Genomic DNA, 21,846 nt, shown 5'->3' with positions numbered 1-21,846 from the left:
GACAGTTTAAGCTCACAGTGACCTGATGTATAAAATTGACTCTGGTCGGAATCAAACACAACCTTTGAATACCTGTGAGGAGGCTATTGTGTAGATTTTCACATGTCACTCCATTGAGTAATATGTGGCATTGATAAAACAGTGAAGAACATGTACACACCCAATCTTGTCATTTGAATGTATAAAGCCGGACTCTGGGGGGACTCAAACCCACAACCTTTAAATGACTTGCCTGATTATTGTCTAGAAGTCCAATGCACAATCTATTGCACCAGAGATCCTTACTTCTACTTAGTATGTCTCTTTGTATCATGTGTGCACATTGTATAACATGTGTGTTTATCTGAACATTAGTGTGGATATTGAAATGCTGCAAATGCAGAGACATTTAATATCAAGTCCTAATTAAATGATTCCATATAATCTAAAGAGACCGACTCTGGAGGGACTCGAACCCTCAACCTTTGAATTACTTGCCTGATTATTGTCTAGAAGTCCAATGCGCTATCCATTGCGCCACAGAGCCACATATCAACCTTGGGTGAGTCTGTTCGGAGAGTTTGGACACATTATATAACATGTCTGTGTACTGACAACTGACGGATTGGTCTTCCTGGCAGATTTCATGGTCTCTAATGCTTGAGTATAATGGGGAAATAACTTAAAGAGTTAACCTTTGAATTACTTGCCTGATTATTGTCTAGAAGTCCAATGCGCTATCCATTGCGCCACAGAGCCACATATCAACCTTGGTTGAGTCTGTTCGGAGAGTTTGGACACATTATATAACATGTCTGTGTACGAACGACTGACGGATTGGTCATCCTGGCAGATTTCATGGTCTCTAATGCTTGAGTATAATGGGGAAATAACTTAAAGAGTGTGAATTACTTCTTCAGTGTGACTGAAATCACAGAAACTGAAAATTGGACAGTTTAAGCTCACAGTGACCTGATGTATAAAATTTACTCTGGTGGGACTCAAACACAACCTTTGAATCCCTTTGAGGAGGCTATTGTGTAGATTTTCACATGTCACTCCATTGAGTAATATGTGGCATTGATAAAACAGTGAAGAACATGTACACACTCAATCTTGTCAGTTTAAAGTATAAAGCCGGACTCTGGGGGGACTCAAACCCACAACCTTTAAATGACTTGCCTGATTATTGTCTAGAAGTCCAATGCACTATCTATTGGGCCAGAGATCCTTACTTCTACTTAGTATGTCTCTTTGTATCGTGTGTGCACATTGTGTAACATGTGTGTTTATCTGAACATTAGTGTGGATATTGAAATGCTGCAAATGTAGACACATTCAATATCTAGTCCTAAATAAATGAATCCATATAATCTAAAGAGACCGACTCTGGAGGGACTCGAACCCTCAACCTTTGAATTACTTGTCTGATTATTGTCTAGAAGTCCAATGCGCTATCCATTGCGCCACAGAGCCTCATAACAACCTTGAGTGAGTCTGTTCGGAGAGTTTGGACACATTATATAACATGTCTGTGTACTGACGACTGACGGATTGCTCATCCTGGCAGTTTTCATGGTCTCTAATGCTTGAGTATAATGGGGAAATATCTTAAAGAGTGTGAATTACTTCTTCAGTGTGACTGAAATCACAGAAACTGAAAATTGGACAGTTTAAGCTCAAAGTGACCTGATGTTTAAAATTGACTCTGGTCGGAATCAAACACAACCTTTGAATCCCTGTGAGGAGGCTATTGTGTAGATTTTCACATGTCACTCCATTGAGTAATATGTGGCATTGATAAAACAGTGAAGAACATGTACACACTCAATCTTGTCAGTTTTCATTCACGGTTTAATGTATAAAGCCGGACTCTGGGGGGACTCAAACCCACAACCTTTGAATTACTTGCCTGATTATTGTCTAGAAGTCCAATGCACTATCTATTGCACCAGAGATCCTTACTTCTACTTAGTATGTCTCTTTGTATCATGTGTGCACATTGTATAACATGTGTGTTTATCTGAACATTAGTGTGGATATTGAAATGCTGCAAATGCAGAGACATTTAATATCTAGTCCTAATTAAATGAATCCAATTAATCTAAAGAGACCGACTCTGGAGGGATTATTGTCTAGAAGTCCAATGCGCTATCCATTGCGCCACAGAGCCTCATATCAAGCTTGAGTGAGTCTGTTCGGAGAGTTTGGACACATTATATAACATGTCTGTGTACTGACGACTGACGGATTGGTCATCCTGGCAGATTTCATGGTCTCTAATGCTTGAGTATAATGGGGAAATAACTTAAAGAGTTAACCTTTGAATTACTTGCCTGATTATTGTCTAGAAGTCCAATGCACTATCTATTGCACCAGAGATCCTTACTTCTACTTAGTATGTCTCTTTGTATCATGTGTGCACATTGTATAACATGTGTGTTTATCTGAACATTAGTGTGGATATTGAAATGCTGCAAATGCAGAGACATTTAATATCTAGTCCTAATTAAATGATTCCATATAATCTAAAGAGACCGACTCTGGAGGGACTCGAACCCTCAACCTTTGAATTACTTGCCTGATTATTGTCTAGAAGTCCAATGCGCTATCCATTGCGCCACAGAGCCACATATCAACCTTGGGTGAGTCTGTTCGGAGAGTTTGGACACATTATATAACATGTCTGTGTACTGACGACTGACGGATTGGTCATCATGGCAGATTTCATGGTCTCTAATGCTTGAGTATAATGGGGAAATAACTTAAAGAGTTAACCTTTGAATTACTTGCCTGATTATTGTCTAGAAGTCCAATGCGCTATCCATTGCGCCACAGAGCCTCATATCAACCTTGAGTGAGTCTGTTCGGAGAGTTTGGACACATTATATAACATGTCTGTGTACTGACGACTGACGGATTGGTCATCCTGGCAGATTTCATGGTCTCTAATGCTTGAGTATAATGGGGAAATAACTTATAAAGAGTGTGAATTACTTCTTCAGTGTGACTGAAATCACAGAAACTGAAAATTGGACAGTTTAAGCTCAAAGTGACCTGATGTATAAAATTGACTCTGGTCGGAATCAAACAGAACCTTTGAATCCCTGTGAGGAGGCTATTGTGTAGATTTTCACATGTCACTCCATTGAGTAATATGTGGCATTGATAAAACAGTGAAGAACATGTACACACTCAATCTTGTCAGTTTTCATTCACGGTTTAATGTATAAAGCCGGACTCTGGGGGGACTCAAACCCACAACCTTTGAATTACTTGCCTGATTATTGTCTAGAAGTCCAATGCACTATCTATTGCACCAGAGATCCTTACTTCTACTTAGTATGTCTCTTTGTATCATGTGTGCACATTGTATAACATGTGTGTTTATCTGAACATTAGTGTGGATATTGAAATGCTGCAAATGCAGAGACATTTAATATCTAGTCCTAATTAAATGATTCCATATGATCTAAAGAGACCGACTATGGAGGGACTCGAACCCTCAACCCCTGAATTACTTGCCTGATTATTGTCTAGAAGTCCAATGCGCTATCCATTGCGCCACAGAGCCACATATCAATCTTGGGTGAGTCTGTTCGGAGAGTTTGGACACATTATATAACATGTCTGTGTACTGACGACTGACGGATTGGTCATCCTGGCAGATTTCATGGTCTCTAATGCTTGAGTATAATGGGGAAATAACTTAAAGAGTGTGAATTACTTCTTCAGTGTGACTGAAATCACAGAAACTGAAAATTGGACAGTTTAAGCTCACAGTGACCTGATGTATAAAATTGACTCTGGTCGGAATCAAACACAACCTTTGAATACCTGTGAGGAGGCTATTGTGTAGATTTTCACATGTCACTCCATTGAGTAATATGTGGCATTGATAAAACAGTGAAGAACATGTACACACCCAATCTTGTCATTTGAATGTATAAAGCCGGACTCTGGGGGGACTCAAACCCACAACCTTTAAATGACTTGCCTGATTATTGTCTAGAAGTCCAATGCACAATCTATTGCACCAGAGATCCTTACTTCTACTTAGTATGTCTCTTTGTATCATGTGTGCACATTGTATAACATGTGTGTTTATCTGAACATTAGTGTGGATATTGAAATGCTGCAAATGCAGAGACATTTAATATCTAGTCCTAATTAAATGATTCCATATAATCTAAAGAGACCGACTCTGGAGGGACTCGAACCCTCAACCTTTGAATTACTTGCCTGCTTATTGTCTAGAAGTCCAATGCGCTATCCATTGCGCCACAGAGCCTCATATCAACCTTGAGTGAGTCTGTTCGGAGAGTTTGGACACATTATATAACATGTCTGTGTACTGACGACTGACGGATTGGTCATCCTGGCAGATTTCATGGTCTCTAATGCTTGAGTATAATGGGGAAATAACTTATAAAGAGTGTGAATTACTTCTTCAGTGTGACTGAAATCACAGAAACTGAAAATTGGACAGTTTAAGATCAAAGTGACCTGATGTATAAAATTGACTCTGGTCGGAATCAAACAGAACCTTTGAATCCCTGTGAGGAGGCTATTGTGTAGATTTTCACATGTCACTCCATTGAGTAATATGTGGCATTGATAAAACAGTGAAGAACATGTACACACTCAATCTTGTCAGTTTTCATTCACGGTTTAATGTATAAAGCCGGACTCTGGGGGGACTCAAACCCACAACCTTTGAATTACTTGCCTGATTATTGTCTAGAAGTCCAATGCACTATCTATTGCACCAGAGATCCTTACTTCTACTTAGTATGTCTCTTTGTATCATGTGTGCACATTGTATAACATGTGTGTTTATCTGAACATTAGTGTGGATATTGAAATGCTGCAAATGCAGAGACATTTAATATCTAGTCCTAATTAAATGATTCCATATAATCTAAAGAGACCGACTCTGGAGGGACTCGAACCCTCAACCTTTGAATTACTTGCCTGATTATTGTCTAGAAGTCCAATGCACTATCCATTGCGCCACAGAGCCACATATCAACCTTGGGTGAGTCTGTTCGGAGAGTTTGGACACATTATATAACATGTCTGTGTACTGACAACTGACGGATTGGTCTTCCTGGCAGATTTCATGGTCTCTAATGCTTGAGTATAATGGGGAAATAACTTAAAGAGTTAACCTTTGAATTACTTGCCTGATTATTGTCTAGAAGTCCAATGCGCTATCCATTGCGCCACAGAGCCACATATCAACCTTGGTTGAGTCTGTTCGGAGAGTTTGGACACATTATATGACATGTCTGTGTACGAACGACTGACGGATTGGTCATCCTGGCAGATTTCATGGTCTCTAATGCTTGAGTATAATGGGGAAATAACTTAAAGAGTGTGAATTACTTCTTCAGTGTGACTGAAATCACAGAAACTGAAAATTGGACAGTTTAAGCTCACAGTGACCTGATGTATAAAATTGACTCTGGTCGGAATCAAACACAACCTTTGAATCCCTGTGAGGAGGCTATTGTGTAGATTTTCACATGTCACTCCATTGAGTAATATGTGGCATTGATAAAACAGTGAAGAACATGTACACACCCAATCTTGTCATTTGAATGTATAAAGCCGGACTCTGGGGGGACTCAAACCCACAACCTTTAAATGACTTGCCTGATTATTGTCTAGAAGTCCAATGCACAATCTATTGCACCAGAGATCCTTACTTCTACTTAGTATGTCTCTTTGTATCATGTGTGCACATTGTATAACATGTGTGTTTATCTGAACATTAGTGTGGATATTGAAATGCTGCAAATGCAGAGACATTTAATATCTAGTCCTAATTAAATGATTCCATATAATCTAAACAGAACGTCTATGGAGGGACTCGAACCCTCAATCTTTGAATTACTTGCCTGATTGTTGTCTAGAAGTCCAATGCGCTAGCCATTGCGCCACCGAGCCACATATCAACCTTGGGTGAGTCTGTTCGGAGAGTTTGGTCACATTATATAACATGTCTGTGTACGAACGACTGACGGATTGGTCATCCTGGCAGATTTCATGGTCTCTAATGCTTGAGTATAATGGGGAAATAACTTAAAGAGTGTGAATTACTTCTTCAGTGTGACTAAAATCACAGAAACTGAAAATTGGACAGTTTAAGCTCACAGTGACCTGATGTATAAAATTGACTCTGGTCGGAATCAAACACAACCTTTGAATCCCTGTGAGGAGGCTATTGTGTAGATTTTCACATGTCACTCCATTGAGTAATATGTGGCATTGATAAAACAGTGAAGAACATGTACACACTCAATCTTGTCAGTTTTCATTCACGGTTTAATGTATAAAGCCGGACTCTGGGGGGACTCAAACTCACAACCTTTGAATTACTTGCCTGATTATTGTCTAGAAGTCCAATGCACTATCTATTGCACCAGAGGTCCTTACTTCTACTTAGTATGTCTCTTTATATCATGTGTGCACATTGTATAACATGTGTGTTTATCTGAACATTAGTGTGGATATTGAAATGCTGCAAATGCAGAGACATTTAATATCTAGTCCTAATTAAATGATTCCATATAATCTAAACAGAACGACTCTGGAGGGACTCAAACCCTCAAACTTTGAATTACTTGCCTGATTATTGTCTAGAGGTCCAATGCGCTATCCATTGCGCCACAGAGCCTCATATCAACCTTGAGTGAGTCTGTTCGGAGAGTTTGGACACATTATATAACATGTCTGTGTACTGACGACTGACGGATTGGTCATCCTGGCAGATTTCATGGTCTCTAATGCTTGAGTATAATGGGGAAATAACTTATAAAGAGTGTGAATTACTTCTTCAGTGTGACTGAAATCACAGAAACTGAAAATTGGACAGTTTAAGCTCAAAGTGACCTGATGTATAAAATTGACTCTGGTCGGAATCAAACACAACCTTTGAATCCCTGTGAGGAGGCTATTGTGTAGATTTTCACATGTCACTCCATTGAGTAATATGTGGCATTGATAAAACAGTGAAGAACATGTACACACTCAATCTTGTCAGTTTTCATTCACGGTTTAATGTATAAAGCCGGACTCTGGGGGGACTCAAACCCACAACCTTTGAATTACTTGCCTGATTATTGTCTAGAAGTCCAATGCACTATCTATTGCAAATGAGATCCTTACTTCTACTTAGTATGTCTCTTTGTATCATGTGTGCACATTGTATAACATGTGTGTTTATCTGAACATTAGTGTGGATATTGAAATGCTGCAAATGCAGAGATATTTAATATCTAGTCCTAATTAAATGATTCCATATAATATAAAAAGACCGACTCTGGAGGGACTCGAACCCTCAACCTTTGAATTACTTGCCTGATTATTGTCTAGAAGTCCAATGCGCTATCCATTGCGCCACAGAGCCACATATCAACCTTGGGTGAGTCTGTTCGGAGAGTTTGGACACATTATATAACATGTGTGTGTACTGACGACTGACGGATTGGTCATCATGGCAGATTTCATGGTCTCTAATGCTTGAGTATAATGGGGAAATAACTTAAAGAGTTAACCTTTGAATTACTTGCCTGATTATTGTCTAGAAGTCCAATGCGCTATCCATTGCGCCACAGAGCCTCATATCAACCTTGAGTGAGTCTGTTCGGAGAGTTTGGACACATTATATAACATGTCTGTGTACTGACGACTGACGGATTGGTCATCCTGGCAGATTTCATGGTCTCTAATGCTTGAGTATAATGGGGAAATAACTTATAAAGAGTGTGAATTACTTCTTCAGTGTGACTGAAATCACAGAAACTGAAAATTGGACAGTTTAAGCTCAAAGTGACCTGATGTATAAAATTGACTCTGGTCGGAATCAAACACAACCTTTGAATCCCTGTGAGGAGGCTATTGTGTAGATTTTCACATGTCACTCAATTTAGTAATATGTGGCATTGATAAAACAGTGAAGAACATGTACACACTCAATCTTGTCAGTTTTCATTCACGGTTTAATGTATAAAGCCGGACTCTGGGGGGACTCAAACCCACAACCTTTGAATTACTTGCCTGATTATTGTCTAGAAGTCCAATGCACTATCTATTGCACCAGAGATCCTTACTTCTACTTAGTATGTCTCTTTGTATCATGTGTGCACATTGTATAACATGTGTGTTTATCTGAACATTAGTGTGGATATTGAAATACTGCAAATGCAGAGACATTTAATATCTAGTCCTAATTAAATGATTCCATATAATCTAAAGAGACCGACTCTGGAGGGACTCAAACCCTCAACCTTTGAATTACTTGCCTGATTATTGTCTAGAAGTCCAATGCGGTATCCATTGCGCCACAGAGCCACATATCAACCTTGGGTGAGTCTGTTCGGAGAGTTTGGACACATTATATAACATGTCTGTGTACTGACGACTGACGGATTGGTCATCATGGCAGATTTCATGGTCTCTAATGCTTGAGTATAATGGGGAAATAACTTAAAGAGTTAACCTTTGAATTACTTGCCTGATTATTGTCTAGAAGTCCAATGCGCTATCCATTGCGCCACAGAGCCTCATATCAACCTTGAGTGAGTCTGTTCGGAGAGTTTGGACACATTATATAACATGTCTGTGTACTGACGACTGACGGATTGGTCATCCTGGCAGATTTCATGGTCTCTAATGCTTGAGTATAATGGGGAAATAACTTATAAAGAGTGTGAATTACTTCTTCAGTGTGACTGAAATCACAGAAACTGAAAATTGGACAGTTTAAGCTCAAAGTGACCTGATGTATAAAATTGACTCTGGTCGGAATCAAACAGAACCTTTGAATCCCTGTGAGGAGGCTATTGTGTAGATTTTCACATGTCACTCCATTGAGTAATATGTGGCATTGATAAAACAGTGAAGAACATGTACACACTCAATCTTGTCAGTTTTCATTCACGGTTTAATGTATAAAGCCGGACTCTGGGGGGACTCAAACCCACAACCTTTGAATTACTTGCCTGATTATTGTCTAGAAGTCCAATGCACTATCTATTGCACCAGAGATCCTTACTTCTACTTAGTATGTCTCTTTGTATCATGTGTGCACATTGTATAACATGTGTGTTTATCTGAACATTAGTGTGGATATTGAAATGCTGCAAATGCAGAGACATTTAATATCTAGTCCTAATTAAATGATTCCATATGATCTAAAGAGACCGACTATGGAGGGACTCGAACCCTCAACCTCTGAATTACTTGCCTGATTATTGTCTAGAAGTCCAATGCGCTATCCATTGCGCCACAGAGCCACATATCAATCTTGGGTGAGTCTGTTCGGAGAGTTTGGACACATTATATAACATGTCTGTGTACTGACGACTGACGGATTGGTCATCCTGGCAGATTTCATGGTCTCTAATGCTTGAGTATAATGGGGAAATAACTTAAAGAGTGTGAATTACTTCTTCAGTGTGACTGAAATCACAGAAACTGAAAATTGGACAGTTTAAGCTCACAGTGACCTGATGTATAAAATTGACTCTGGTCGGAATCAAACACAACCTTTGAATACCTGTGAGGAGGCTATTGTGTAGATTTTCACATGTCACTCCATTGAGTAATATGTGGCATTGATAAAACAGTGAAGAACATGTACACACCCAATCTTGTCATTTGAATGTATAAAGCCGGACTCTGGGGGGACTCAAACCCACAACCTTTAAATGACTTGCCTGATTATTGTCTAGAAGTCCAATGCACAATCTATTGCACCAGAGATCCTTACTTCTACTTAGTATGTCTCTTTGTATCATGTGTGCACATTGTATAACATGTGTGTTTATCTGAACATTAGTGTGGATATTGAAATGCTGCAAATGCAGAGACATTTAATATCTAGTCCTAATTAAATGATTCCATATAATCTAAAGAGACCGACTCTGGAGGGACTCGAACCCTCAACCTTTGAATTACTTGCCTGATTATTGTCTAGAAGTCCAATGCGCTATCCATTGCGCCACAGAGCCACATATCAACCTTGGGTGAGTCTGTTCGGAGAGTTTGGACACATTATATAACATGTCTGTGTACTGACAACTGACGGATTGGTCTTCCTGGCAGATTTCATGGTCTCTAATGCTTGAGTATAATGGGGAAATAACTTAAAGAGTTAACCTTTGAATTACTTGCCTGATTATTGTCTAGAAGTCCAATGCGCTATCCATTGCGCCACAGAGCCACATATCAACCTTGGTTGAGTCTGTTCGGAGAGTTTGGACACATTATATAACATGTCTGTGTACGAACGACTGACGGATTGGTCATCCTGGCAGATTTCATGGTCTCTAATGCTTGAGTATAATGGGGAAATAACTTAAAGAGTGTGAATTACTTCTTCAGTGTGACTGAAATCACAGAAACTGAAAATTGGACAGTTTAAGCTCACAGTGACCTGATGTATAAAATTTACTCTGGTGGGACTCAAACACAACCTTTGAATCCCTTTGAGGAGGCTATTGCGTAGATTTTCACATGTCACTCCATTGAGTAATATGTGGCATTGATAAAACAGTGAAGAACATGTACACACTCAATCTTGTCAGTTTAAAGTATAAAGCCGGACTCTGGGGGGACTCAAACCCACAACCTTTAAATGACTTGCCTGATTATTGTCTAGAAGTCCAATGCACTATCTATTGGGCCAGAGATCCTTACTTCTACTTAGTATGTCTCTTTGTATCGTGTGTGCACATTGTGTAACATGTGTGTTTATCTGAACATTAGTGTGGATATTGAAATGCTGCAAATGTAGACACATTCAATATCTAGTCCTAAATAAATGAATCCATATAATCTAAAGAGACCGACTCTGGAGGGACTCGAACCCTCAACCTTTGAATTACTTGTCTGATTATTGTCTAGAAGTCCAATGCGCTATCCATTGCGCCACAGAGCCTCATAACAACCTTGAGTGAGTCTGTTCGGAGAGTTTGGACACATTATATAACATGTCTGTGTACTGACGACTGACGGATTACTCATCCTGGCAGTTTTCATGGTCTCTAATGCTTGAGTATAATGGGGAAATATCTTAAAGAGTGTGAATTACTTCTTCAGTGTGACTGAAATCACAGAAACTGAAAATTGGACAGTTTAAGCTCAAAGTGACCTGATGTTTAAAATTGACTCTGGTCGGAATCAAACACAACCTTTGAATCCCTGTGAGGAGGCTATTGTGTAGATTTTCACATGTCACTCCATTGAGTAATATGTGGCATTGATAAAACAGTGAAGAACATGTACACACTCAATCTTGTCAGTTTTCATTCACGGTTTAATGTATAAAGCCGGACTCTGGGGGGACTCAAACCCACAACCTTTGAATTACTTGCCTGATTATTGTCTAGAAGTCCAATGCACTATCTATTGCACCAGAGATCCTTACTTCTACTTAGTATGTCTCTTTGTATCATGTGTGCACATTGTATAACATGTGTGTTTATCTGAACATTAGTGTGGATATTGAAATGCTGCAAATGCAGAGACATTTAATATCTAGTCCTAATTAAATGATTCCATATGATCTAAAGAGACCGACTATGGAGGGACTCGAACCCTCAACCTCTGAATTACTTGCCTGATTATTGTCTAGAAGTCCAATGCGCTATCCATTGCGCCACAGAGCCACATATCAATCTTGGGTGAGTCTGTTCGGAGAGTTTGGACACATTATATAACATGTCTGTGTACTGACGACTGACGGATTGGTCATCCTGGCAGATTTCATGGTCTCTAATGCTTGAGTATAATGGGGAAATAACTTAAAGAGTGTGAATTACTTCTTCAGTGTGACTGAAATCACAGAAACTGAAAATTGGACAGTTTAAGCTCACAGTGACCTGATGTATAAAATTGACTCTGGTCGGAATCAAACACAACCTTTGAATACCTGTGAGGAGGCTATTGTGTAGATTTTCACATGTCACTCCATTGAGTAATATGTGGCATTGATAAAACAGTGAAGAACATGTACACACCCAATCTTGTCATTTGAATGTATAAAGCCGGACTCTGGGGGGACTCAAACCCACAACCTTTAAATGACTTGCCTGATTATTGTCTAGAAGTCCAATGCACAATCTATTGCACCAGAGATCCTTACTTCTACTTAGTATGTCTCTTTGTATCATGTGTGCACATTGTATAACATGTGTGTTTATCTGAACATTAGTGTGGATATTGAAATGCTGCAAATGCAGAGACATTTAATATCTAGTCCTAATTAAATGATTCCATATAATCTAAAGAGACCGACTCTGGAGGGACTCGAACCCTCAACCTTTGAATTACTTGCCTGATTATTGTCTAGAAGTCCAATGCGCTATCCATTGCGCCACAGAGCCACATATCAACCTTGGGTGAGTCTGTTCGGAGAGTTTGGACACATTATATAACATGTCTGTGTACTGACAACTGACGGATTGGTCTTCCTGGCAGATTTCATGGTCTCTAATGCTTGAGTATAATGGGGAAATAACTTAAAGAGTTAACCTTTGAATTACTTGCCTGATTATTGTCTAGAAGTCCAATGCGCTATCCATTGCGCCACAGAGCCACATATCAACCTTGGTTGAGTCTGTTCGGAGAGTTTGGACACATTATATAACATGTCTGTGTACGAACGACTGACGGATTGGTCATCCTGGCAGATTTCATGGTCTCTAATGCTTGAGTATAATGGGGAAATAACTTAAAGAGTGTGAATTACTTCTTCAGTGTGACTGAAATCACAGAAACTGAAAATTGGACAGTTTAAGCTCACAGTGACCTGATGTATAAAATTTACTCTGGTGGGACTCAAACACAACCTTTGAATCCCTTTGAGGAGGCTATTGTGTAGATTTTCACATGTCACTCCATTGAGTAATATGTGGCATTGATAAAACAGTGAAGAACATGTACACACTCAATCTTGTCAGTTTAAAGTATAAAGCCGGACTCTGGGGGGACTCAAACCCACAACCTTTAAATGACTTGCCTGATTATTGTCTAGAAGTCCAATGCACTATCTATTGGGCCAGAGATCCTTACTTCTACTTAGTATGTCTCTTTGTATCGTGTGTGCACATTGTGTAACATGTGTGTTTATCTGAACATTAGTGTGGATATTGAAATGCTGCAAATGTAGACACATTCAATATCTAGTCCTAAATAAATGAATCCATATAATCTAAAGAGACCGACTCTGGAGGGACTCGAACCCTCAACCTTTGAATTACTTGTCTGATTATTGTCTAGAAGTCCAATGCGCTATCCATTGCGCCACAGAGCCTCATAACAACCTTGAGTGAGTCTGTTCGGAGAGTTTGGACACATTATATAACATGTCTGTGTACTGACGACTGACGGATTGCTCATCCTGGCAGTTTTCATGGTCTCTAATGCTTGAGTATAATGGGGAAATATCTTAAAGAGTGTGAATTACTTCTTCAGTGTGACTGAAATCACAGAAACTGAAAATTGGACAGTTTAAGCTCAAAGTGACCTGATGTTTAAAATTGACTCTGGTCGGAATCAAACACAACCTTTGAATCCCTGTGAGGAGGCTATTGTGTAGATTTTCACATGTCACTCCATTGAGTAATATGTGGCATTGATAAAACAGTGAAGAACATGTACACACTCAATCTTGTCAGTTTTCATTCACGGTTTAATGTATAAAGCCGGACTCTGGGGGGACTCAAACCCACAACCTTTGAATTACTTGCCTGATTATTGTCTAGAAGTCCAATGCACTATCTATTGCACCAGAGATCCTTACTTCTACTTAGTATGTCTCTTTGTATCATGTGTGCACATTGTATAACATGTGTGTTTATCTGAACATTAGTGTGGATATTGAAATGCTGCAAATGCAGAGACATTTAATATCTAGTCCTAATTAAATGAATCCAATTAATCTAAAGAGACCGACTCTGGAGGGATTATTGTCTAGAAGTCCAATGCGCTATCCATTGCGCCACAGAGCCTCATATCAAGCTTGAGTGAGTCTGTTCGGAGAGTTTGGACACATTATATAACATGTCTGTGTACTGACGACTGACGGATTGGTCATCCTGGCAGATTTCATGGTCTCTAATGCTTGAGTATAATGGGGAAATAACTTAAAGAGTTAACCTTTGAATTACTTGCCTGATTATTGTCTAGAAGTCCAATGCGCTATCCATTGCGCCACAGAGCCTCATATCAACCTTGAGTGAGTCTGTTCGGAGAGTTTGGACACATTATATAACATGTCTGTGTACTGACGACTGACGGATTGGTCATCCTGGCAGATTTCATGGTCTCTAATGCTTGAGTATAATGGGGAAATAACTTATAAAGAGTGTGAATTACTTCTTCAGTGTGACTGAAATCACAGAAACTGAAAATTGGACAGTTTAAGCTCAAAGTGACCTGATGTATAAAATTGACTCTGGTCGGAATCAAACACAACCTTTGAATCCCTGTGAGGAGGCTATTGTGTAGATTTTCACATGTCACTCCATTGAGTAATATGTGGCATTGATAAAACAGTGAAGAACATGTACACACTCAATCTTGTCAGTTTTCATTCACGGTTTAATGTATAAAGCCGGACTCTGGGGGGACTCAAACCCACAACCTTTGAATTACTTGCCTGATTATTGTCTAGAAGTCCAATGCACTATCTATTGCAAATGAGATCCTTACTTCTACTTAGTATGTCTCTTTGTATCATGTGTGCACATTGTATAACATGTGTGTTTATCTGAACATTAGTGTGGATATTGAAATGCTGCAAATGCAGAGATATTTAATATCTAGTCCTAATTAAATGATTCCATATAATATAAAAAGACCGACTCTGGAGGGACTCGAACCCTCAACCTTTGAATTACTTGCCTGATTATTGTCTAGAAGTCCAATGCGCTATCCATTGCGCCACAGAGCCACATATCAACCTTGGGTGAGTCTGTTCGGAGAGTTTGGACACATTATATAACATGTGTGTGTACTGATGACTGACGGATTGGTCATCATGGCAGATTTCATGGTCTCTAATGCTTGAGTATAATGGGGAAATAACTTAAAGAGTTAACCTTTGAATTACTTGCCTGATTATTGTCTAGAAGTCCAATGCGCTATCCATTGCGCCACAGAGCCTCATATCAACCTTGAGTGAGTCTGTTCGGAGAGTTTGGACACATTATATAACATGTCTGTGTACTGACGACTGACGGATTGGTCATCCTGGCAGATTTCATGGTCTCTAATGCTTGAGTATAATGGGGAAATAACTTATAAAGAGTGTGAATTACTTCTTCAGTGTGACTGAAATCACAGAAACTGAAAATTGGACAGTTTAAGCTCAAAGTGACCTGATGTATAAAATTGACTCTGGTCGGAATCAAACAGAACCTTTGAATCCCTGTGAGGAGGCTATTGTGTAGATTTTCACATGTCACTCCATTGAGTAATATGTGGCATTGATAAAACAGTGAAGAACATGTACACACTCAATCTTGTCAGTTTTCATTCACGGTTTAATGTATAAAGCCGGACTCTGGGGGGACTCAAACCCACAACCTTTGAATTACTTGCCTGATTATTGTCTAGAAGTCCAATGCACTATCTATTGCACCAGAGATCCTTACTTCTACTTAGTATGTCTCTTTGTATCATGTGTGCACATTGTATAACATGTGTGTTTATCTGAACATTAGTGTGGATATTGAAATGCTGCAAATGCAGAGACATTTAATATCTAGTCCTAATTAAATGATTCCATATGATCTAAAGAGACCGACTATGGAGGGACTCGAACCCTCAACCTCTGAATTACTTGCCTGATTATTGTCTAGAAGTCCAATGCGCTATCCTTTGCGCCACAGAGCCACATATCAATCTTGGGTGAGTCTGTTCGGAGAGTTTGGACACATTATATAACATGTCTGTGTACTGACGACTGACGGATTGGTCATCCTGGCAGATTTCATGGTCTCTAATGCTTGAGTATAATGGGGAAATAACTTAAAGAGTGTGAATTACTTCTTCAGTGTGACTGAAATCACAGAAACTGAAAATTGGACAGTTTAAGCTCACAGTGACCTGATGTATAAAATTGACTCTGGTCGGAATCAAACACAACCTTTGAATACCTGTGAGGAGGCTATTGTGTAGATTTTCACATGTCACTCCATTGAGTAATATGTGGCATTGATAAAACAGTGAAGAACATGTACACACCCAATCTTGTCATTTGAATGTATAAAGCCGGACTCTGGGGGGACTCAAACCCACAACCTTTAAATGACTTGCCTGATTATTGTCTAGAAGTCCAATGCACAATCTATTGCACCAGAGATCCTTACTTCTACTTAGTATGTCTCTTTGTATCATGTGTGCACATTGTATAACATGTGTGTTTATCTGAACATTAGTGTGGATATTGAAATGCTGCAAATGCAGAGACATTTAATATCTAGTCCTAATTAAATGATTCCATATAATCTAAAGAGACCGACTCTGGAGGGACTCGAACCCTCAACCTTTGAATTACTTGCCTGATTATTGTCTAGAAGTCCAATGCGCTATCCATTGCGCCACAGAGCCACATATCAACCTTGGGTGAGTCTGTTCGGAGAGTTTGGACACATTATATAACATGTCTGTGTACTGACAACTGACGGATTGGTCTTCCTGGCAGATTTCATGGTCTCTAATGCTTGAGTATAATGGGGAAATAACTTAAAGAGTTAACCTTTGAATTACTTGCCTGATTATTGTCTAGAAGTCCAATGCGCTATCCATTGCGCCACAGAGCCACATATCAACCTTGGTTGAGTCTGTTCGGAGAGTTTGGACACATTATATAACATGTCTGTGTACGAACGACTGACGGATTGGTCATCCTGGCAGATTTCATGGTCTCTAATGCTTGAGTATAATGGGGAAATAACTTAAAGAGTGTGAATTACTTCTTCAGTGTGACTGAAATCACAGAAACTGAAAATTGGACAGTTTAAGCTCACAGTGACCTGATGTATAAAATTTACTCTGGTGGGACTCAAACACAACCTTTGAATCCCTTTGAGGAGGCTATTGTGTAGATTTTCACATGTCACTCCATTGAGTAATATGTGGCATTGATAAAACAGTGAAGAACATGTACACACTCAATCTTGTCAGTTTAAAGTATAAAGCCGGACTCTGGGGGGACTCAAACCCACAACCTTTAAATGACTTGCCTGATTATTGTCTAGAAGTCCAATGCACTATCTATTGGGCCAGAGATCCTTACTTCTACTTAGTATGTCTCTTTGTATCGTGTGTGCACATTGTGTAACATGTGTGTTTATCTGAACATTAGTGTGGATATTGAAATGCTGCAAAAGTAGACACATTCAATATCTAGTCCTAAATAAATGAATCCATATAATCTAAAGAGACCGACTCTGGAGGGACTCGAACCCTCAACCTTTGAATTACTTGTCTGATTATTGTCTAGAAGTCCAATGCGCTATCCATTGCGCCACAGAGCCTCATAACAACCTTGAGTGAGTCTGTTCGGAGAGTTTGGACACATTATATAACATGTCTGTGTACTGACGACTGACGGATTGGTCATCCTGGCAGTTTTCATGGTCTCTAATGCTTGAGTATAATGGGGAAATATCTTAAAGAGTGTGAATTACTTCTTCAGTGTGACTGAAATCACAGAAACTGAAAATTGGACAGTTTAAGCTCAAAGTGACCTGATGTTTAAAATTGACTCTGGTCGGAATCAAACACAACCTTTGAATCCCTGTGAGGAGGCTATTGTGTAGATTTTCACATGTCACTCCATTGAGTAATATGTGGCATTGATAAAACAGTGAAGAACATGTACACACTCAATCTTGTCAGTTTTCATTCACGGTTTAATGTATAAAGCCGGACTCTGGGGGGACTCAAACCCACAACCTTTGAATTACTTGCCTGATTATTGTCTAGAAGTCCAATGCACTATCTATTGCACCAGAGATCCTTACTTCTACTTAGTATGTCTCTTTGTATCATGTGTGCACATTGTATAACATGTGTGTTTATCTGAACATTAGTGTGGATATTGAAATGCTGCAAATGCAGAGACATTTAATATCTAGTCCTAATTAAATGAATCCAATTAATCTAAAGAGACCGACTCTGGAGGGATTATTGTCTAGAAGTCCAATGCGCTATCCATTGCGCCACAGAGCCTCATATCAAGCTTGAGTGAGTCTGTTCGGAGAGTTTGGACACATTATATAACATGTCTGTGTACTGACGACTGACGGATTGGTCATCCTGGCAGATTTCATGGTCTCTAATGCTTGAGTATAATGGGGAAATAACTTAAAGAGTTAACCTTTGAATTACTTGCCTGATTATTGTCTAGAAGTCCAATGCGCTATCCATTGCGCCACAGAGCCACATATCAACCTTGGTTGAGTCTGTTCGGAGAGTTTGGACACATTATATAACATGTCTGTGTACGAACGACTGACGGATTGGTCATCCTGGCAGATTTCATGGTCTCTAATGCTTGAGTATAATGGGGAAATAACTTAAAGAGTGTGAATTACTTCTTCAGTGTGACTGAAATCACAGAAACTGAAAATTGGACAGTTTAAGCTCACAGTGACCTGATGTATAAAATTTACTCTGGTGGGACTCAAACACAACCTTTGAATCCCTTTGAGGAGGCTATTGTGTAGATTTTCACATGTCACTCCATTGAGTAATATGTGGCATTGATAAAACAGTGAAGAACATGTACACACTCAATCTTGTCAGTTTAAAGTATAAAGCCGGACTCTGGGGGGACTCAAACCCACAACCTTTAAATGACTTGCCTGATTATTGTCTAGAAGTCCAATGCACTATCTATTGGGCCAGAGATCCTTACTTCTACTTAGTATGTCTCTTTGTATCGTGTGTGCACATTGTGTAACATGTGTGTTTATCTGAACATTAGTGTGGATATTGAAATGCTGCAAATGTAGACACATTCAATATCTAGTCCTAAATAAATGAATCCATATAATCTAAAGAGACCGACTCTGGAGGGACTCGAACCCTCAACCTTTGAATTACTTGTCTGATTATTGTCTAGAAGTCCAATGCGCTATCCATTGCGCCACAGAGCCTCATAACAACCTTGAGTGAGTCTGTTCGGAGAGTTTGGACACATTATATAACATGTCTGTGTACTGACGACTGACGGATTGGTCATCCTGGCAGTTTTCATGGTCTCTAATGCTTGAGTATAATGGGGAAATATCTTAAAGAGTGTGAATTACTTCTTCAGTGTGACTGAAATCACAGAAACTGAAAATTGGACAGTTTAAGCTCAAAGTGACCTGATGTTTAAAATTGACTCTGGTCGGAATCAAACACAACCTTTGAATCCCTGTGAGGAGGCTATTGTGTAGATTTTCACATGTCACTCCATTGAGTAATATGTGGCATTGATAAAACAGTGAAGAACATGTACACACTCAATCTTGTCAGTTTTCATTCACGGTTTAATGTATAAAGCCGGACTCTGGGGGGACTCAAACCCACAACCTTTGAATTACTTGCCTGATTATTGTCTAGAAGTCCAATGCACTATCTATTGCACCAGAGATCCTTACTTCTACTTAGTATGTCTCTTTGTATCATGTGTGCACATTGTATAACATGTGTGTTTATCTGAACATTAGTGTGGATATTGAAATGCTGCAAATGCAGAGACATTTAATATCTAGTCCTAATTAAATGAATCCAATTAATCTAAAGAGACCGACTCTGGAGGGATTATTGTCTAGAAGTCCAATGCGCTATCCATTGCGCCACAGAGCCTCATATCAAGCTTGAGTGAGTCTGTTCGGAGAGTTTGGACACATTATATAACATGTCTGTGTACTGACGACTGACGGATTGGTCATCCTGGCAGATTTCATGGTCTCTAATGCTTGAGTATAATGGGGAAATAACTTAAAGAGTTAACCTTTGAATTACTTGCCTGATTATTGTCTAGAAGTCCAATGCGCTATCCATTGCGCCACAGAGCCTCATATCAACCTTGAGTGAGTCTGTTCGGAGAGTTTGGACACATTATATAACATGTCTGTGTACTGACGACTGACGGATTGGTCATCCTGGCAGATTTCATGGTCTCTAATGCTTGAGTATAATGGGGAAATAACTTATAAAGAGTGTGAATTACTTCTTCAGTGTGACTGAAATCACAGAAACTGAAAATTGGACAGTTTAAGCTCAAAGTGACCTGATGTATAAAATTGACTCTGGTCAGGAATCAAACACAACCTTTGAATCCCTGTGAGGAGGCTATTGTGTAGATTTTCACATGTCACTCCATTGAGTAATATGTGGCATTGATAAAACAGTGAAGAACATGTACACACTCAATCTTGTCAGTTTTCATTCACGGTTTAATGTATAAAGCCGGACTCTGGGGGGACTCAAACCCACAACCTTTGAATTACTTGCCTGATTATTGTCTAGAAGTCCAATGCACTATCTATTGCACCAGAGATCCTTACTTCTACTTAGTATGTCTCTTTGTATCATGTGTGCACATTGTATAACATGTGTGTTTATCTGAACATTAGTGTGGATATTGAAATGCTGCAAATGCAGAGACATTTAATATCTAGTCCTAATTAAATGATTCCATATAATCTAAAGAGACCGACTATGGAGGGACTCGAACCCTCAACCCCTGAATTACTTGCCTGATTATTGTCTAGAAGTCCAATGCGCTATCCATTGCGCCACAGAGCCACATATCAATCTTGGGTGAGTCTGTTCGGAGAGTTTGGACACATTATATAACATGTCTGTGTACTGACGACTGACGGATTGGTCATCCTGGCAGATTTCATGGTCTCTAATGCTTGAGTATAATGGGGAAATAACTTAAAGAGTGTGAATTACTTCTTCAGTGTGACTGAAATCACAGAAACTGAAAATTGGACAGTTTAAGCTCACAGTGACCTGATGTATAAAATTGACTCTGGTCGGAATCAAACACAACCTTTGAATACCTGTGAGGAGGCTATTGTGTAGATTTTCACATGTCACTCCATTGAGTAATATGTGGCATTGATAAAACAGTGAAGAACATGTACACACCCAATCTTGTCATTTGAATGTATAAAGCCGGACTCTGGGGGGACTCAAACCCACAACCTTTAAATGACTTGCCTGATTATTGTCTAGAAGTCCAATGCACAATCTATTGCACCAGAGATCCTTACTTCTACTTAGTATGTCTCTTTGTATCATGTGTGCACATTGTATAACATGTGTGTTTATCTGAACATTAGTGTGGATATTGAAATGCTGCAAATGCAGAGACATTTAATATCTAGTCCTAATTAAATGATTCCATATAATCTAAAGAGACCGACTCTGGAGGGACTCGAACCCTCAACCTTTGAATTACTTGCCTGATTATTGTCTAGAAGTCCAATGCGCTATCCATTGCGCCACAGAGCCTCATATCAACCTTGAGTGAGTCTGTTCGGAGAGTTTGGACACATTATATAACATGTCTGTGTACTGACGACTGACGGATTGGTCATCCTGGCAGATTTCATGGTCTCTAATGCTTGAGTATAATGGGGAAATAACTTATAAAGAGTGTGAATTACTTCTTCAGTGTGACTGAAATCACAGAAACTGAAAATTGGACAGTTTAAGCTCAAAGTGACCTGATGTATAAAATTGACTCTGGTCGGAATCAAACAGAACCTTTGAATCCCTGTGAGGAGGCTATTGTGTAGATTTTCACATGTCACTCCATTGAGTAATATGTGGCATTGA

The 21,846-nt window shown here is 39.3% G+C and overlaps 17 non-coding genes across 17 annotated transcripts; all 17 read right to left on the bottom strand.

Moving 5' to 3' along the window:
• Positions 1-434: 434 nt before the first annotated feature.
• Positions 435-526, bottom strand: trnar-ucu (transfer RNA arginine (anticodon UCU)). Its single transcript is given in 2 exon segments — positions 435-470; positions 490-526. It is a non-coding gene; the product is annotated as a tRNA-Arg (tRNA).
• An 837-nt stretch (positions 527-1,363) lies between these two features.
• On the bottom strand, positions 1,364-1,455 carry trnar-ucu (transfer RNA arginine (anticodon UCU)). Its single transcript is given in 2 exon segments — positions 1,364-1,399; positions 1,419-1,455. It is a non-coding gene; the product is annotated as a tRNA-Arg (tRNA).
• Positions 1,456-2,517: 1,062 nt separating this feature from the next.
• Positions 2,518-2,609, bottom strand: trnar-ucu (transfer RNA arginine (anticodon UCU)). The gene is given in 2 exon segments: positions 2,518-2,553; positions 2,573-2,609. It is a non-coding gene; the product is annotated as a tRNA-Arg (tRNA).
• A 1,569-nt stretch (positions 2,610-4,178) lies between these two features.
• Positions 4,179-4,270, bottom strand: trnar-ucu (transfer RNA arginine (anticodon UCU)). The gene is given in 2 exon segments: positions 4,179-4,214; positions 4,234-4,270. It is a non-coding gene; the product is annotated as a tRNA-Arg (tRNA).
• Positions 4,271-4,910: 640 nt separating this feature from the next.
• On the bottom strand, positions 4,911-5,002 carry trnar-ucu (transfer RNA arginine (anticodon UCU)). The gene is given in 2 exon segments: positions 4,911-4,946; positions 4,966-5,002. It is a non-coding gene; the product is annotated as a tRNA-Arg (tRNA).
• Positions 5,003-7,301: 2,299 nt separating this feature from the next.
• Positions 7,302-7,393, bottom strand: trnar-ucu (transfer RNA arginine (anticodon UCU)). Its single transcript is given in 2 exon segments — positions 7,302-7,337; positions 7,357-7,393. It is a non-coding gene; the product is annotated as a tRNA-Arg (tRNA).
• Positions 7,394-9,189: 1,796 nt separating this feature from the next.
• Positions 9,190-9,281, bottom strand: trnar-ucu (transfer RNA arginine (anticodon UCU)). Its single transcript is given in 2 exon segments — positions 9,190-9,225; positions 9,245-9,281. It is a non-coding gene; the product is annotated as a tRNA-Arg (tRNA).
• Positions 9,282-9,906: 625 nt separating this feature from the next.
• trnar-ucu (transfer RNA arginine (anticodon UCU)) lies at positions 9,907-9,998 on the bottom strand. The gene is given in 2 exon segments: positions 9,907-9,942; positions 9,962-9,998. It is a non-coding gene; the product is annotated as a tRNA-Arg (tRNA).
• An 837-nt stretch (positions 9,999-10,835) lies between these two features.
• Positions 10,836-10,927, bottom strand: trnar-ucu (transfer RNA arginine (anticodon UCU)). Its single transcript is given in 2 exon segments — positions 10,836-10,871; positions 10,891-10,927. It is a non-coding gene; the product is annotated as a tRNA-Arg (tRNA).
• Positions 10,928-11,565: 638 nt separating this feature from the next.
• Positions 11,566-11,657, bottom strand: trnar-ucu (transfer RNA arginine (anticodon UCU)). The gene is given in 2 exon segments: positions 11,566-11,601; positions 11,621-11,657. It is a non-coding gene; the product is annotated as a tRNA-Arg (tRNA).
• A 625-nt stretch (positions 11,658-12,282) lies between these two features.
• Positions 12,283-12,374, bottom strand: trnar-ucu (transfer RNA arginine (anticodon UCU)). The gene is given in 2 exon segments: positions 12,283-12,318; positions 12,338-12,374. It is a non-coding gene; the product is annotated as a tRNA-Arg (tRNA).
• An 837-nt stretch (positions 12,375-13,211) lies between these two features.
• Positions 13,212-13,303, bottom strand: trnar-ucu (transfer RNA arginine (anticodon UCU)). The gene is given in 2 exon segments: positions 13,212-13,247; positions 13,267-13,303. It is a non-coding gene; the product is annotated as a tRNA-Arg (tRNA).
• A 1,549-nt stretch (positions 13,304-14,852) lies between these two features.
• Positions 14,853-14,944, bottom strand: trnar-ucu (transfer RNA arginine (anticodon UCU)). Its single transcript is given in 2 exon segments — positions 14,853-14,888; positions 14,908-14,944. It is a non-coding gene; the product is annotated as a tRNA-Arg (tRNA).
• Positions 14,945-16,513: 1,569 nt separating this feature from the next.
• Positions 16,514-16,605, bottom strand: trnar-ucu (transfer RNA arginine (anticodon UCU)). Its single transcript is given in 2 exon segments — positions 16,514-16,549; positions 16,569-16,605. It is a non-coding gene; the product is annotated as a tRNA-Arg (tRNA).
• Positions 16,606-17,442: 837 nt separating this feature from the next.
• trnar-ucu (transfer RNA arginine (anticodon UCU)) lies at positions 17,443-17,534 on the bottom strand. Its single transcript is given in 2 exon segments — positions 17,443-17,478; positions 17,498-17,534. It is a non-coding gene; the product is annotated as a tRNA-Arg (tRNA).
• A 1,534-nt stretch (positions 17,535-19,068) lies between these two features.
• On the bottom strand, positions 19,069-19,160 carry trnar-ucu (transfer RNA arginine (anticodon UCU)). The gene is given in 2 exon segments: positions 19,069-19,104; positions 19,124-19,160. It is a non-coding gene; the product is annotated as a tRNA-Arg (tRNA).
• A 2,267-nt stretch (positions 19,161-21,427) lies between these two features.
• trnar-ucu (transfer RNA arginine (anticodon UCU)) lies at positions 21,428-21,519 on the bottom strand. The gene is given in 2 exon segments: positions 21,428-21,463; positions 21,483-21,519. It is a non-coding gene; the product is annotated as a tRNA-Arg (tRNA).
• Between the last annotated feature and the right edge of the window lie 327 nt (positions 21,520-21,846).

Source organism: Platichthys flesus, chromosome 20 (assembly GCF_949316205.1).
Source record: "Platichthys flesus chromosome 20, fPlaFle2.1, whole genome shotgun sequence".
In the NCBI taxonomy this organism is placed as follows: Eukaryota; Metazoa; Chordata; class Actinopteri; order Pleuronectiformes; family Pleuronectidae; genus Platichthys; species Platichthys flesus.
This window is presented reverse-complemented; position numbering and strand designations above follow the sequence as displayed.